The sequence below is a fragment of the Myiozetetes cayanensis genome, unplaced genomic scaffold (genome assembly GCF_022539395.1).
Source record: "Myiozetetes cayanensis isolate MyiCay16 unplaced genomic scaffold, myiCay2020 scf9, whole genome shotgun sequence".
In the NCBI taxonomy this organism is placed as follows: domain Eukaryota; kingdom Metazoa; phylum Chordata; class Aves; order Passeriformes; family Tyrannidae; genus Myiozetetes; species Myiozetetes cayanensis.
Window position 1 is genome coordinate 3,676,076 of NW_026088185.1, and position 18,011 is coordinate 3,694,086.

The window sequence follows — 18,011 nt, forward strand, 5'->3', positions numbered from 1 at the left end:
TATTCTCTCTCCAGAGGTTCTGGATGTACTGAAGCCATTCTGCTGATGAAGGGACCTATGCAACTGCTGTCTGCAAGCATGGCAGACATGAAAACAGCTGTTGAGTCTGGCTATAAGTTAGTAAAAATGCCAACAGAAATCAAACTCATATCTCAAATTTAAGCATTTCTAAAAACATAATTGTTGTATGATCAATGCCTTTAGGTGCTTTACTAAAAGCTTTTACTTGGTAAAGCAGTATATAAGTCTTTTTTGCTACAAGGCGATAGTAGATAACAGATATTTTTTTAAAGCATGGAATACTTTAAACCCTAAGAACCACCAAAGACCTTGAATTAATTCAATTTCAGATTAAAAAAAAAAAGCCTCAAATGTCAGGTGATCTCATTGCAGTCATAAATATCTGAAAGTTGTGTAATTATTTAATGCTTTCCTCTGTTCATAAGCCTCTTAGAACAGAAGCACATTCTCCAGAGATCATTGGCTTACTGTGTACCTAAAGAAATTAAGCTACTGTTCAATTATGGGAAATATATTTCATTCCCCCTAGGAGAGGGCAGGTGAAAGTTTTTAAGTTCAAACAGAAGTTAGATTAACAATAAGAAAGTTATTTAACCTCAAACTCATATAGTGAGGTCCTTGCACATCTTGGCAGGACCATTTCCTCACAACCGGTGTAGAAAACAAAGCATAGAAAGCATATATGTTTATTTTTGTTATGGATTCAAAATCCATTTCTAAATCCTATCAGTGAACAGTCATCTTCCATTCGGTAGCAGTGTATTCTGTAAAGTTCTTTAAATAATGTTTAAAACCTGATCTAGGCAATTTGCAGTCCATCAGTATCCTGTAACACCACCCAAAGCACAAGGTGCAACTTGGCAACAGAAGACATCTTTCCACTGGAACTGGGTAAACACACAGTGCTTTGCCTACAACCTTTACTTTCCCTCTGCCAATTTTAATTTCGTCAAAATTTTGATGAAGTTCCCAGATATGAGTGGTTTGTTGTTTGGGGTGGTTCTATCCTATAAGGTCTAACAGAAACCAATTTTTTCCTCGTTTCTTTTTAAAGCTCCACAAGATGTTGCATATTTCACTAGAAACAGTTTTTCTGTTGCTGGTTTTGCCTTCGACTACACTGCAATTTTCATGATCCATAAAGATGTTGAGGCCACGCTTCAGGAAAGGACACTCACATCCTTAAATGCACACCACTGAGTGGCCCTAATGAAGTCAGTGGGAGCACCAGTCTACACCAGTTGATGTAAGGAAGCCTTAGAACCTCAAAAAGGAGTTTGCTGAAACCAAGATACATAAATGCAAATCTACTGATAATAAACAGAATCAGAAACTGGAGAGCTGAATGGCTTCGCTGACTGCTTTAAAATCAAGATTAAATCAGAGGTTGTCTAGGAGCAAGGCTACCTGCTTCATTGACAGAGTGTGGTACATCAGAAAGCAATTAAATCGCAGGATTTAGCATTTATTTTTGTTTAAACTGCAGTCAGTACCAGCCATTGACCAATAACAGTATTTAAATAGCAAGCAAGCAGTGTCACTGTTGGGCAAGAAAAATGAACCAGTGAAGATTAGGAAATACACTGTAGTGGGCAGACAGCTAAGCACAGGCATCAGTTATTTAGGGATTCAGTCGTGCCTGCTGCCCACAACAACAAAAACAACTCCCTCCGCTGTATTTTCAGAAATGAGCTGTCTGCCAACCATAACACAGCAGTTGCAAACTTCACTAAAGATTTCAGCTTAATTACTCCAGCATTCCTCCAAGCACTTACAACAAGGACTGATCCGTGACTCTGGAACAGAGCATTCCAGCAGCCTCACATCTCTCCAACAAGAGAGCTTGGATGCGAAAAGCTCCATTCAAGCAGTTGACAAGCTCGAAAGCACCACCCCTTTTATTCAATCTCCTTCCAGTTCAGATATTCTTGTAGGCCACATACAATGACATATTATTTCTTCTGGTTTGTGTTGGCATCCTACAAAGCTACAGAAAGCCTCTCAAGCTGCAACATGTTTGTTGCCTCCTCCTCCTGCTCTTGGAGTTAATCAGGACTACAGCAGGTTTACACAAGAAGGGAGCCTCCATTATTCAGCTGAGAAACATACAGATGTACACATATTTTATTCATATATGATAGAAATATAGATATCTATATCTACAAGAAAAACTTTCACCTCCAGGGAATGCACAAAATATCAATACTCTCATAATGTATCACTGGATTGCAATGCATAATTTTATAAAGGTTTGCATTATGATTATCATACCAATAAGTTATAAACAAGAAAATCTGAGGCATACAAAAAAGCAGAGTCATTCACTCTTATAGACAAGCTCTTGCTTTGTACCACACAACAGACCTAAAATAATTCTTGGACTCCTGCAAACATAGGCAGGAAAAGAGCAAAGCCCTTTTGATTGGCACGGGGATAAGCTGCTGCTCAAGGAACTCTCTGCTCATGCTGGTAATTTCCTCTGCGATGTTCCCCATGATTGATTTTCACAAGTAGGAGTAAAACAGAATCATGCAAGCTGGGACACTGCCTAGAAAATAAATCTTTGAATTCGGCTGACAAAATGAGTCAAACAGCAATATCGTCAGGACCACGGTACAGCTTAGGCCGCCTTGCCAAAGAGCAGGAGAATCTACTCAGGAACCACACTCTTAAAGAAAAGCAGTTACTGTTGACCAAATGTGTTTTTAATGGCAAATAGTGCCAGGCTGGGAGTGCTGGGGCAGCCTTAGTGACATAAGTGAACGTTGTATCAACTTAAACCCCACAAAGTTCTGGAACAATAGCTCTGAGTGACAGAAGTCTTCTTTATACACTGTTGAAACCAAATGAAAGGGAAAGGCAAATAGGCTGCAAAGACATCTGAAAGGAAATTTAATGGTTGAAATTCACTGTTCCTTTTCCTGTCACCACTTCTTGACAATTCATTGTTCACATCTTGCTCAGGGCTACCTTTTGCCTGCTGGTAAATGGCCCTGGTCTTTTACACCCTCTGAATAAGCTGTTTCTCACTGCCACTACCCTTGTTATTTTAATAAAGAACCTTCTTCGCCATCACAAGGCTATTTTCTGTTTAAAATTAAACTAGCTGGCTAGTCAGTACTTAGGAGTAGCAAACCAACTTTACCTGTGAAGAGTAAGGTATCCATCTGGATTCTTCTGTGGTCCACTCTTAGTTTTGACTAAACAATGATAGCTTGCACTGCTCTGCTGCAGAGTACTTATAAACAAACAAAACGCCTCCAAGATCATCTCCTGATGTTCAGGGATAGAAAGTTTGCTAATAGTAAATAGCTAGACTTAATGGAGAGTGGACCAAAAATGACACTTCCTTCACAGCTCTCAGTGTTACTGCAATAATTGTCATTGCAATTAAAGTTAAAAATACATTTACAAGCAAACCTGTTCCAATATTTCCATCACATTTGTGATAAGTGGCGCTATTGGGGTATCAATATATAACAACATATAAAGAAAGCTAAAAATTAAAAACAATCTGCCATGTACCTAAAATGTCATACAACAGTAACGCCCAAATAGACATTTCCCGCTCCCCCCCTTTTCCATTATATCCTGTTAACATAATTCCCTTCCCTGCTCTTCTAAAATGCAAATCTACTTCCCAATCTCACAGCATCTCTACTTTCATACTTTGCTGGTCCACACAATGCAAAAGAGACTTCAACTTGTGCACACTAAGTCTGCATCATGATGCTTGTATGCAAGAGGGGGAGAACAGAGATAGCCAAAGGGGCAAATGTGTGTCTCTGCCCCAATTCCATATGCTCTGGATGAAATTACTGGTCTAGAGGAACTACTATCTATTGCTAGAGTGGAGAAATTCCATCTGATGAAAAGGATGAGAAACAAGGAGGTGGGGGTGTAAAACACCTTTTTTGTTGTTGTTGTTGTTGCATATCCAGGTGAACACTTTAAAAAAAAATGCTGTAAAAGCCAAAGCCACACATGCAATTCTTCCAGGCAACTCATTCTCAAATCTGCCTTCATTCTTTTCCAGTAATTTCACAGAAAAATCCATATGCACCTAGAATGAATAATCCGAAGTTACAAATAGGGTATGGAGGCAGATGACAAGGGTTTTTTTTTGTGACAATTAGTGCCACATAAAGGAGCTGCAGAAGCACTCCAAGCAACCATGTCTCCAATTTCTGACTTGGAAAGCCAAACCTCAAATCTTTCTCCACCTTTCAATGTAAAAAATCCCAGAAAAACTAGTGAAACATGGAGCTCTTTTACTGACAGATTTGCAGCCCTTCCCTTGAGCAGGGAAAACCAAGGAAGGCTGACAGAACACATAAGAGGTTGGTTTGGCACACAGAAAGCTGCTGTACAGGTCCATCCAATCATACACATCCCTGTGTATAATTCTCAGGACCAACTGGTGAATTGCATCAGCATGTGCAGTTTTTGTCTCTCCTGACAAGACAGAGTCAAGACTGCCAGGCTGAGCCTAAACTCTTCAACTCATGGTGAAACTCTTCAGCTCACAGTGCCCCGGGCCCACAGAGCAGCTGAGCTATTACCTGACTGACAGGTGAATTTTTGTGAACCCAGCTTTATTCTTCACAGGATTATATATTTTGGTGTAGTTACTCTTTGTCTCTGTCTGTATTTTCTCCACCTGATCAGGGCTAATACAGACATCCTCTCTTTGACTTCCAATAGAATAATATTCTGTAATAACCTACAAAGCGAGGCTTATAAAGCGATCGCTTTGACTGCACAATCTGTAACATCAGAAGTTACAACAATTTCCTCTTTCTATTCCCTTTTTTTCTCACTATAAAAGGCCAAATTTGCATGCTTTACAAGGAACGATTCACCCCCAGAATTATCTGAGAGACAAATTCTCAGGAGAGAGTTTTCTTCAACATCTGAGACTTGCTGGTGCCCAAACTCTGTGAGATCTTATTTCCACTGCTCTCACAGATTCCCTACATTGTACAGGAAGTATCCCTTTATTTTTGTCACTCTTTGCTCTCCCAAAAAAAGTAACACAGATGCACATGTAACTGCTAATACCTGAGACAGCCTGAGAGGCTGCCCCACTGCAGAGCACTTCAAGATTCAACCCAAAAGGAAAATATGGGGCTTTTTAGCAATGACCAATAGCTTCTGCATTTTACTGCACGAAAAGCACGTATAGTATATTTTGTGTGGAATGTAGCAGTTTTTCCTTCTGCTCGGAGAATGGATCATAACAAATCATCTGTAAACCTCTACAGCCAGCAGATGCAAGTGTGCTTTCTCCCCTGTTGAGCTGTGTCAGAGGGCCATGAAAGTACAACGTGTTCCCCTCCTGTCTCTCACAAATCATGAAAATAAAGTGGTACCAGCTGCTTCGGAACAAATAACAACAGCATCTGTTTTTCTTCAGACAAACATAACTTGTACACCACTAACAGTGTTTTCCCACTTTTTTTACCCTACTGTCATCTCTCTGCATAAAAGGCTCTCAGATGTGATATGGGTAATGTAGGATTGAAGAAGTATCCATCACCATTTACCAGGGGTAAGGTGCTAAGGAGAACAGACTAAGTGATGGAAAGCGTCATAAATGAAGCTACACTTAGGTTAAAGGAAAAAAAACAACCAACCAATCAACCAAAATCCCTTCTCAGATCAAATCCTCTCCATCCCAAGGGTTTCACCTACCACATCTGCCCACTCACACCCTCAGAAGCCAAAACTTTGTATTTTTCCAGTTATGCCGCTGCTTTCTGGATTAAAGTCAGCACCATCCTAACAGCTCCTTGCAGCCACTCCAACTCCAGGACAGGCAGCAGCCAGCACTTGGCATCACATTCTGCAGTTCTTAGCACATCCCGAGAATAAATGGGGAAGAATGAATCAGCTCTTTCAGAGTTATAGCATATCTTGGCCATTAGCAGAACAAAACTACAGGAGACAGTGTTGATTAATGCAACCCTTCTTTTTCTGCTTCTCAGTTAAGCTTACAAAGGCTAGTCAGTCAACTCCTGTCCTTTCAAATCCTAGCATACATGGGGTTTACTATGATATAATTATCAAAATGCAATTCAAAAAGATGTTTTCTTGCTCTCCAACGTCAAGTGTATTTGTAGAGGACATTATAGCTCAGGGAAGAGGGAAAATAATAATAAATCTGCAACAGCAAGGACAGCAAATAACAGCCTTCTCATGAGCACTAACAGTTTTATGCCCCTACTAAGGATGAGATAAAGTTGCACTGTAGGTATTCAAAGGAGCTTGAAGAAAGGGAGAGCAAAATATTTCTTCTCTCTCTGAAAAAGACAAAAGGTGCCTCTGATTTTAGGGGATCAGAGTGGGTTGCAGCATGACTGCTGTTCACCCAGTCTCAACCCTGAAATGGAAAGCATCAAAATACCCATTTATTCCCCTTCCAGCTACATCACCTGGGAGCTGAAAGCGTGTTACACGCTGTGACCTCTCCTTGTCTTCTTCTGCTGGTGGCAGAGGAGATTAGGCTCTGAGCTCCACTGGCTCCAGCTGTGTCATTAGGATGACTCATACTGAGGGAGAACTGTGGTTTTTGGTGACTCACATGATGGCTAGTTTGGAACTTAAGCCCTGTGGTTCAATCCTTAGCCTGCAATCCCTTCAATAATCTTTTAATACGAAGTTTAGTTCATATACGGGGCCAGCAGAGCTCCCTTCACTAAAATTAATTGGAAATGGATTGTGAAAAGCCACTCACATTAATCACCATGAACGTTAAAAAGAAAGTATACTTCTTGGGGTGTTTTTTTCATTTTATCTTTTTACAGCATACCAGAAGGCCTGCTTACCAAAGGCAGCTCAGTGCAGTCAGAACCAGCAAAGGCTTTTCAGAAACCTTTGTAAGCACACAGCATCCCTGCATCACAGAAGCAACAAACATCCTGATTTCGCCTCAGGCAGAAAAAAGCCCTTCCTGCAACACGTCACCTTCATCCCCAACACCCCAGCCTCACCTTCCTCCCTCCTGGAAACACAGCTGGGTGGCTTATAAAATGTGTGGAATATGTCATTTTGATTATAGATCACCTGCAGGTAAGACCATGAGAGGCCCCTCTGAAGAATAAGGAAGAACAATTAAAGAAAAAAAGATAGGCTGATGCCAATTCTTCTGTCTCCTCAGATGGCACGGTGAGAAGCAGGAACAGAGAGCAGACCGGACAACAGGCCAATTAAGGTTGTTCTTCTGGCTCGGGTGGTGCTGGTACCAAGCCCAGATCTCATTCTCCTGACATCTTTCTGTCCTATGGCACCTTTCATCCAAGGACAAGCATCTCCTGCACCACCACTGAGCCAGTTTGGGGTTCCAGCTGGCACATATGGTCTGAAGTTTGGCATTTGCTTCAGCGCTTCTCTCCACACCATCCTCCACCACGACAAACAAAAGGATTGTGGTGCAAAGGAAGTGGCTTAAAAAGTGCACGTCACAGCTGATCTCAAAATGATCCCCAGTGCATCAGTGGAGCTGGTAAGATTTTGGAGCCTTCCATGGCCACAGGTGACCTTACACAGAACAGGGGTCCATCCGCAGGGGCTGTGAGGCCACATCAGATTAAAAGTTTGAGCTTTGCAATAGATCTTTGCTGTCCCCTTTTAGTTAAATTGGCCTTATCTTATTATTCTGATCCATAAGTTTTCTGCTATTATCAGTAAATGGTTTCATTCTTCGCATGGCAGTTATTTCAGTTCTGAATTGCTCCCAATCAGTCGGCTTAATTCCATCAATAACAACCTAATAAACGAACTTTAATCTTGCAGTAACAGATACTAATGGCAGCTTACTCTGGAGTAGCCTTTAATTAAAGCAATTTAGCCTCAGCACTGGTCACAGCCAAATGACAGTCCACACCACTGAGGTTTTCCAGTTGAGATCCTGTAGCCCAAGCCTTCAGAGCAAGCCATGTAAGTGGAAAGAAATTGTATTTGTGGACTGAAGTGGCAAACTACTCCCAGAGGTTTCTGAAAGATTTCTTTAGCCATCAGCAGGAAAAACGCTCCACAGTTGGGTTGGTTTTGGGTTATTTGTTTATTTTTTAATATAGACAGTTTGTTTTAAACAAATCAATTTTTTTTTTCAGTGAAGTTTGGGGACCAGAAAACAAAATAGTTCTCTATCATAGACACCAGCACAGATTTAAGAAAGAGTACAAAAGAATAAAATATCTCTGTTCCCTGATTATTCCCCTGGGTTTCACCCATTCCTCAAAAGAGGTGGTGTTTTCAAACAGGTCTGATTTCAAAGAGATTCAAGAATGAAATACTGTCCTTTTTTCCAGCCCTTTCTCAAGAATTCTTCACGTAACAGACAATGTCACGGTTTATCATTGTTCTTTTTTAAGGTCCGAGGTTTTTTTTTTTGCTCCTTCATCTTCAAAGTTATTAATATCCCTTTTCCTCCTATCCATTTTAAAGACCTTTAATGAATGTGACACTGAAAATGAAGAGTGCAGATTGCCATGGTGGTCTGGGCAGCTTTCAGCAGCCCAAGCGAGCGACTGCTCTAAGGCAACTCGAGTGCTGCCAGCACAAATGCTCCACAAGCCTGGGAGAGGACAGATGCTGCCATTTTATTACTGTCTTCTGTAAATGAGGTTCATCATTAACTCCAGGAAGAAAACAAGGACTGGTACAACGTAAAAAAACCCAAAAAAAAACCCCAAAAAATTAAAAGACATGCAGTATTTGGGGAAAAGCAATTTACAATGAAAACAGAGTTGCTGTCTGTGTAAAGGCTAGGGAGGAGGTAAAACCACAGTCAGAGTTCAGATAATGCAGAGAAAAACCTTCATTCTTTCCTCAAAGATGCATGTATCAAAATTTTCTCCACTGCTGCCATATTTAAGCAATGTTAAGTGATCAGACTGTAAAACACCTAATCAATTAGCTTCTCTGAAGCATTTTCTAGCCAGAGAAAGAAACACTGAGCTGTAGCAGCAGCTATCACATTTTTAAACTGATAAATTGAATTAATTACTGTAGACATTTAAATTTCATAGCATAAGATCAGCACAGAAATGTTAACATCCAGATATTTCTATCACCAAAGGGAAGTGCTAAATTTTTCCAGTCGATATTCCCATGGCAACTTTGTTACCGCCAACAACGGAATATGAGACAATGACACAGATTGAGCGTGTAAGATATGAGGGAGAAAGAGAATATCTAAATGCTTGCAATTTCTTAATTCAGAGAAGGTCAGAAAAATAACAGATGTGCCCCTACAGTGAAGACAGCGCGTGCTGTGTAATGGGAACCCCTTTGCATCCACTGACATACCCTGGAAAAGGTTACTTGAAGGTTATGAAATAATCACTTCAATTAGATTTCTAAATGGAGAAGGCAGCCCTCTACGTGGCATGGCTGAGGTGCAGGGTAATCTCACATGACACCAGCATACAAGGCTAGACAATGCACCTCCTCGATTTTAAGATGCAAAATTACTTGAACCTCTTGGCCTCTTGTTATTCCCACTGACAGAGTCCTGCCTGTGCCTACAGACTTTAGAAACAGAAAAACAAAAATCAGGAGTAACTCAATGTATTACACAACCTTCTTCACATGGATCTTTAAAACTTGCAAGAACATTTCAGGAAGTTTTAGAAAACAATAATTAAAACTGTATTATTCATAGGCATTTTTAGATGTTTTTTCTTTCGGTCTAATATTTCTGTTTCTCCCCATTTTCTACTCCAAGCAGTCGATGACTTTGCTCTTAATAAAAGTCTTTTGATCTTCTGCCTGATAACCAAATTAACTTTCTTTTTCCCACATTACTATAAATCCATTCTCCCCTAGAGACTCAAACATAATTACCTCACGCTGTAAACTGGAGATATTTCAGCAACAAAATCATTAAATAAATTCATTGTCTGGGGATGGATGCATGTATCTACTTCAAAAATGTTTGTATTTCAGCAAACATGTAGGTAGGAAAGATCAAAAAAATTGCAGCATTCATTCCCTGTCTTGAGGTATCTTGCTTATGTCTCCATATACAACAGGTAATTTTTTCAGCAGTGAAAGCAGTTTTTATATTTATTATTGAAGAACAATAACAAGAGCATAGTAGGTTTAATTCAGTTAAAAGAAATTTGATAGAAAACAAGAATTGTCTCTGAAATTTTGGAAAGACTTACATAATGTGTGGGAACAGCCTTCCACAAATTCTGACTGAAGACACAAACCCACACATGATGCAGGGGAAAAAAGCGGCAGAAGTGACACAGCACGAATTGTACCCAAATGATGACCATTTCCTCCTCAAGTAGAGTGAAAGCAGAGAAAGAAAATTTCCATTTGATATGGTTCCATGTGGTGAGAGACTCCAGTCAACACAGACACCCAAGGTTCCTGCACCAATACCACAGAAATTAAATGAGACACTGGCTTCTTCCTGTCCCTGCAAATTTGCCATCAGCAGAGCTACACCAAGATCTGGGACCACAAGGCATTTGCCATTATCTTTGCACACAAGGAAAAAAACAAGGTCAAGGAACCTGAGATTCCCACAGCAACTTACAAACCACTTCATAAGGATATGAGTGGCTTGGAATATCCAAAACTGTCACAAAGCAATTAAGGAGGGCCAAGTACTCAATTCGCAGTCTCGGTCCTCAGATTTGAGGATGATAGTCAAGATCTGCAGGGCACTTCTGAGCCAGTTCTCCAAGTGGCAGCTGAAGCAGAGGAGAGGCACCATAGTTTACCCAATATTATCATCATAAAATTAAACCGAGGACAGAGCAGAGACACAAAAGACCCCCAGCACAAAGCAACCTGCCACGGAGAGGTCTGAAAATGTAACCAAATCTGAGGCCCATCTCTGCTCCAGAGCAGCAGCCCTAGATCAGAGCACCTTTTCCAGCATCTGTTCCTTCTGAAGGGGACAGAGGGATTTTTTTCTAAAATGCTTTAGTCCCTCTGGCTCTGTAGTGCTGGTACTGAGGACAGAATTATTTTACTGAAGTATTTCCTTATCTTCCACTTCAGAAAATAGGATGAATGCCCAGGATAGACTACTAAGAGTTAAAGCCACTGTGGCTGGAGCAGTTTTATATCCAGTTATTTTATATCCAGTTATATCCTGTTATTGCTTTGCCAGGCATCTTTGGTACAGTTCTGAGCACTTCCCAGCTTCTTCCTCTGTCAGATTCAGGAAAGGAAGAAATCCTGCATCAGCCTATACTGATGCAAATTCAATTGCACTCCTAATAATAGCTGTCAGCCTTATCACTTTCCCTGAGAATGTTTTCTGGGTATCCTTCTCCTTTTCTCCTGTATTGAAAAAAAAAAATATATTGGAATTCTTTTCTCATGGCTTATTCAGTGTTTTGAATCCTGATATAAAGGGAGAGTAGCATTATGCACCATTGTTATGGTGATAATGGGAGTAGTTCCAACAGTGGGCAGCTTCCTTGTGATGGTTTGATATTAATGCACTGGTCAACAAACGGAGTAATTTCTTATTGTGAAATATCTCACTCAATAACTTTATGAAATCTCACACTCCTGACGAAAACCTGGCCAAATGATTTTTATACTAAAATCACCCCAAACAATTACTACTAATTTACAAAGGTATTTATTCTCCATTCCCCAAAACATTCGTTAACCTTCCCCACCCTCCAGACACTGTTAAATGTCATTGAATTTGCAGATGTGAGGGGTCTCCTTTGTCACATCTCAGCACCCCAGGAAATTAAAATTTGTGGCAGAGAAAGTTTCACATTTATCTGTAATATCACACTGCATTGAGGATCTCAGTAGTTTGTGTTTTAAAAATAGGATGCTTTACAATCCAGTTCCTCCCAGAGTTGCTGGTAACGCTCCTTCACACTCCCAAGATTACCCCTCACTTTACTGAACAGCTCTGCACACTTTGCAACCTCTTCAGCTGCCTCTTCAGCTCTTGGCAGGGTAAAGCACCAAGCACAGCATTCAGTATTACACTTCCACAGTTTTCTGGGCAATGTACCTGTGACAGGGTACTTCTCCAGAACTTCCCCATCTCTGCTAACCAGCAGGGTGAATTGTTAACAGAGAACAGAGTACAGAAAGGCTTGCAGCAGCATAAGGTTAGCAACTCCCCCCCTCTCCAAATCACACACCCAAATTCTGAGCAGAAACAGGGAAACACTCTTGGTAACAACAATTCCAGTGCTATGGACCAGCTGGTGCCAACAGAGTGACAGCAGTTCTCACGTTATCTGCAGGGACAGAATTTGCAGCGCTTTTCAGAAATTTCCTGTAGTGTCACTATTTGCTCTGCTGCACCACAAACACCCAACAGTTTCTGATACCAACAGAAGAGGGTGTCTATCCTCTGTGCTTCACAAAAATCAGCAAAACAGAGAGTGATCATCTGAATTGCCTTATTTCTCTGTCAGGCAGTTTTGGTGAAGAAGAAAAGCTTAAAGGCAGAAGGCAATAAGCACTCCATACAGACAGACACATCTCGCCTACTTTTGCATTGTATAACCTTTTCTAATGCGAGACTTAAATGGGTCAAATTAGAATTAAAATACCGTATTTGTAACAATGATTTTGCTAATAACTTACAAGATTACTTTAATCACTTTGACATCCTCTATAACAGACTTCAGGCTTCTTGCATTTATATATTTATCTGTTTTTTGCACTTCGACAGACCTTCTTATTAAGGAAAATCCTTCAGTTTGACTCATTCTACATTCCTACTTTAAAAAAAAATCCACATCACCTTTAACATTTAGATTATCTACACTGTAAAATAAAAATTCAAATTACCATCACAAAATCTAATGGGATCACATCGTTTAAATTCACTGAAAAACTAAGGTCATACCACTCAGCCAATAAAGGTTTAAAGTGGGAACATTAAAAGAAATAAACCAGAAAGAAAATGGGCAGTAAAACATTTTCTGAGGAGAAACATGAATTGTTTTCTTTTTTTTTTGTTACTTAGGAGATATAGATGGCAGTAGGACACACGGGAAAGGTGCTCAGCATGGGAATAACTCCAGGAAATGTCTATTGGCTTCAGCAGAAGGAAATTACAGTAACGTGGCGTGGAAAAAACCCCACTTCCTCAACACATAAGAGCTGCCTTTACGTCCCAACTTCCCTTTGAGCTGAGATTGAGGGGAAAAAAAAATCTTAGAAGAGGGAAAAGGAAAGCGAGGAAAAAGCTTGCCCTCCCATGGAGACAAGAGCTCCTTCTAAGCAACTCAGTCAAGGACAACACACCTCCTTACAAATTTTTCATGTAGAAATGCTCAGGGTGCACTCTGAGACAACGCAACACCCGTCACTTCTGGGGAACGCATTAAACATTCAGGTTGTGTCCACACGCTCCGGTCCATGCGTTAAGACCATCCTAAGCCCTGCACCTCTGGAACATCAGCAGCTACTGTTGATGCCTGTCTAAGCCCAGCATCCCCAAACCCCTCAAGGTCAGGAAATCGAGGGCTGCATTGGATATTCTTGTTTTAATAACCGTGAGGAGAGCAGTAGGTCTCCCCAGGCAGTATTCCAATTCAAAGCTGTCAGTTCTCTGCCAGCACTTACAGCAAAGAGCAGCATCACGTTGCTTGTAAATGATGAAGGATTGCCTAATTCTCCCCTGGTTTGTTCACATACATCTCAGGAATGCAATATGCGGGTGACAAGTGACAAAGAATCAAAATGTTTTAAAGTAATAGTTCATCCTGCAGGAAACGGAGCTTCACCTGCCTGTCTTTGGGGCTAAAGGAATATGCTCCAGAGAACAGAAATAAATTACAATTGTCAACATCCTGGCAGAAAAGAGGCTCAACAGAAATAATAGTTTTTGGTCTTTCCTTACCTAAAAAGCAACGATAGTATTGTCACATCCCTCTCCCAAACAGTTACAATTCTTCCTTTCCAAACACACCTAAGAGCTCATTTCATTTTAAACATATTTTATTAATGAGTTATTCCACTGAACAACTTGATATTATCTCCTTCTTCCTGCGCTTTCAACGGAAGAGCTGGCAAGCCACTTTGCAAAGCAGCCTCAGTCAATCTACTTTCAAGGGGTTTTTAATGTGTCATGGCAGGTGATAAATATCTCTTTGCCTCCACTAAGCCAGAAAAGAAGCCCGAGACTTCAAGGAGACTGCTTGATATTTGCAAACTTTGAAAAATAAATGACAACACATCAATTATGCCTAAATAGAAGAACACAGCCATGCAGGTAGAGCAGATTGTTTTCAAGATATAACTCTAAAAAATGCCAAGCTTTTATTTCCTGGGGAAAAAAAATAAAAATATATAAAGCTTTCTCAGTTCCTAATTATCTTGGGTCATTTTTTAGACAGAAAGCATTTTATCTAACGTGGTGGACTGTAAACAAATATAATGAGTTGGATTTTTCAGGTGACAATATCCTTTTTCTTACTCACAAAATAACCTACAAAGACATTAGTGAATCAAGAACACTGGCAAAATAAAATCTTCATAGCTGTGGTATGTCTGTGTAATGTAACAGTAAAATTGATGGAGTGTTGTATTTTCCACACAGTCTGCATGGTCTTGTACAAGAAAAAATTCTTTGGATACTCTGATTAATGCATGAATATAGTTGAGGAATTGACCAAAATAATTCTGAAAGGGAGGAGAGTATTCATTCAAGTTTAAAAATAAATTTCTCCTGAGCCATGTTTATTTCCCACATTAATTTTCTTGGGTCACATTACAATCAACCCTCATAAAGTCCACATTAATTTTGAATGCAAGAAACTTGATCAGTGTCAAGTATTAAGTTCAACAATAATGTGTGAACAATCTAAACTACCAAACCAGTGCACCTAGGGCAGGACAACTTCAACACATTCCTCTTTTTATCCCTATCAGGGTTTCATGTTGCCCTTTTGGCTTCAGCAGAGGTTAAGAGTTGTTACTGGTTTCTCTGTCACAATTGAGCTGAACTGTAAATTTAAAGCTGGACTGTTATTTCTTCAGCTCGCCAACAATGACCCACATCTGCTTATCATTATCATAATCCACAGAAGACAACACAGGTAAAAACCACGTGGGCTGGTTTTGCTGGTTTTTGATGTGGCTGTGCCTGATTGCTCTGTTCTGTGTCAGCGCCTCACTGGCTGCCTAATTGCATTACTAGGGCTTTCAATAACCACAGCGTCACCAAACACAGTAAGACATTTCTTGAAAACACACTTTATAATTTATAACTGATTTACTTTGGGAAATTCCTTGGGTTTTTTGACTTCGCAGAGCTTGTCTTCAGATTTCTCTTTTTTTTTTTTTTCCTGTAATACCCAGTACCTTGTCTGCTTTCAAATCATTAGTTCATATGTTCTGCAGATAAATTATAAGGCTTGGAAAGCCAGTAGCCTGGTCTTATTCAGATTACATCAAGAGCAGTCTGAAAAGCTGCACACTTCTTCAATAAAAAGTTTGCATGCTTGTTTAAGAAATTAGAAGTACTAATTAAATCAATATTTTACTGATCCTTCCCCACAGACTTCCTATTCTTGTTCAAGCATTCACACCTTGCTCTCAATGCTGGTTTTCTGCTACAGTTACAGGCTACACTGGATGGATCAGCACTGATCCCTCAGACAGATTTGTGGTCGTTTCCACTTGCAGAAGTAACAAATATCTCTGTTAGACAGACTTACAATAAAAATTAAGTACTGATGGGATTTTAAATAGCTGCACGTAGTCTTTAAGAATTTCCGTTCATTAAAAAGCGGTGCAGAGAGTGCCCTAAACTCCAACAAAATAAAAGCCACATGTTGTCTTATCAGCCTGGGACCAGGAAAAAAAACATAACCACATCATGCAATATCTTCTGTAAGCTAATTATTTCTACTGCAGCTGATTCAATTTGGTGCACTGCAACCAAAACCAGACATGAGGCTTCCAGACAAGCTGATGGGGGACAGAGTAGCAGCATCTTCTGTCAGGGCAGAGGGACAGCTAAGGCTTAGGATGCTACATTAAAAAGAAAGTAGGTTTTTAACTAGTAACCTTAGTTGACAAAGGCAACCAGACTTGGGAATTCAAACTGTGGAAGAGGTACATGTGAAGGTGCTCTCTCTTGTTCCCATCCCTCACCTTCTCAAAAGGGCTTAGTTTATAGCACAAGAAGACATTTCAGACAGAAGTGAATTAATAACTACGTCAGGAAAGAAATAAGGGACAAATAAGAAACACCTAGTAATGGAAAACATTACTCACCAGAAGGGAAATGCAAGTCACATAAGTTATGTCATGCAGGGATAACAGAGACACAGAGTCACACTGAGATGTGTGGTGTAAAGAAATTAAAAAGGGGGGGGGGAAGGCTCTTCAGCTGAATATTTCTGCAAGACAGACATCAAAGAAAGAAGAAACTTTTTCTGTGTATGAGACGCAGGATAAATCATATTGTGAAAATAAGACAAGTAATTTGCTTTACATTTCAATAAGAACACAATGTTGATCTCAGGGTGGGGGGGGGGGAGAAAAAAACAAACAGGTGAAATATTGGAAAGTAGAAAAGGATATTACTACAACTGAAGTATGAAAAATATGCAGAGGATGATAAATCCAAGCATCTAGACATAGAATTACAGATCCAGAAAGTTGTGGGGTTTTTAATTATCAAAATCGTGGGTAGTTTCATGTGTAGAGACTAACACTTATATTTAGGTGGGAGGAGGGCTAGGAGAGTGATCTATATGGCTGTTCAACTGATTACTTCAGTATGTCAGAACAGTTTTCATCTCACAGAGAAAAAGCTGTAGGTTTCCATTCTAAGGAGAACTTTACTCTGATGAACTCTGGTCAAAGTACTGCATGTTTATATTCTGTCACTGGGTGCTAATATCACAAAACAATTTTACATTGTCAGTTGAGATTCTTATCTTGCATAAGTCAATTAAATTGAAACATAAAAGGTAAACTGCCGAAAGCTGATGTTGGTTGCTGCACTGTCAAACATTTATAGCAGTACTCAAAACACTGATCACTGGTTCTAGGGAGAAAGTCAGTTATCACTTAGTTAAGTCAGGCTGTTCTGTTTACTGCAAGTAAACCTGGAGAACCCTTTTTGCTGTTGTTCTTTGGGGATTTTATTTATTTATTTATTTATTTATTAATAAGGTGTTAAGCACCAGGCCAGAACCAATGTTTCTGGTATTAAAGCATGGCCCATATTTTTATGCCAGCCAACCTTCATTCTAGAAGGTCATTTCTATTAAACAAATAAATAAATAATGAAGAAACCAAGAAAGTATGGAGTTATCAACCGATACAGTATTCGAGGACAATACTGAGGTTTCTCCACTTTGCTTGGTTACTCAGATCTTTCTTTTCTTGCTTTCCAATTTAAGCAAAGTAAAAACAGATGTAGCTGCTGGCACTCACAATGCTGCTGCCCTTCACCACCCCACCTGAAATGCACTTCAGTTACAAGAGGAGTGTGTATTCACGTGAAATTTTGCTGGCAAGAGCTGGTTTGGGGTGGGTGATCCAGTGGGTAGATAAACAGTGATTCTTCAGTCACATCAAGAAGACAATTTGAGCAGCTGTTACACATTTAGCATTAAAGGGGGTTTTTTAAGCTCTGCAGAAGAATACTGTGGTTTTGAAATTTCGTGTTAGAGGTTGGTTTGTCTTGAACATAAGGTGTTACCTAAAGTTCGTGAAAAATGTGGCAGATCTACACATTGATATTCAACTGCTGTACTTCACACACACCTTTATTTTAATGCAGTGAAAATATATACACTCGTGTATTTTTTCTACTCCAATATGAGGTGGCACCTACTGTATATTTTTACTGTTAAAAATTAAATAGAATAAAGCTAAAAAAATAATTACCCTAACTTACCCCAAATGACAATTTAGACTGTCTGAGCTGCACATCTCAAGCAAGCTTTCCCTCCCCCCATCCTGAATAAGCAGTAGTGACGGCTTTGCTACAGTAGCATTTGTAATTGGCTTCA

The 18,011-nt window shown here is 39.8% G+C and overlaps 1 long non-coding RNA gene across 1 annotated transcript; it reads left to right on the plus strand.

The window, feature by feature from the left end:
* Positions 1-6,509: 6,509 nt before the first annotated feature.
* Positions 6,510-14,637, plus strand: LOC126652613 (uncharacterized). The gene is made up of 3 exons (XR_007632019.1): positions 6,510-7,092; positions 7,181-7,525; positions 13,001-14,637. It is a non-coding gene; the product is annotated as an uncharacterized LOC126652613 (long non-coding RNA).
* The last annotated feature ends 3,374 nt before the right edge of the window (positions 14,638-18,011 follow it).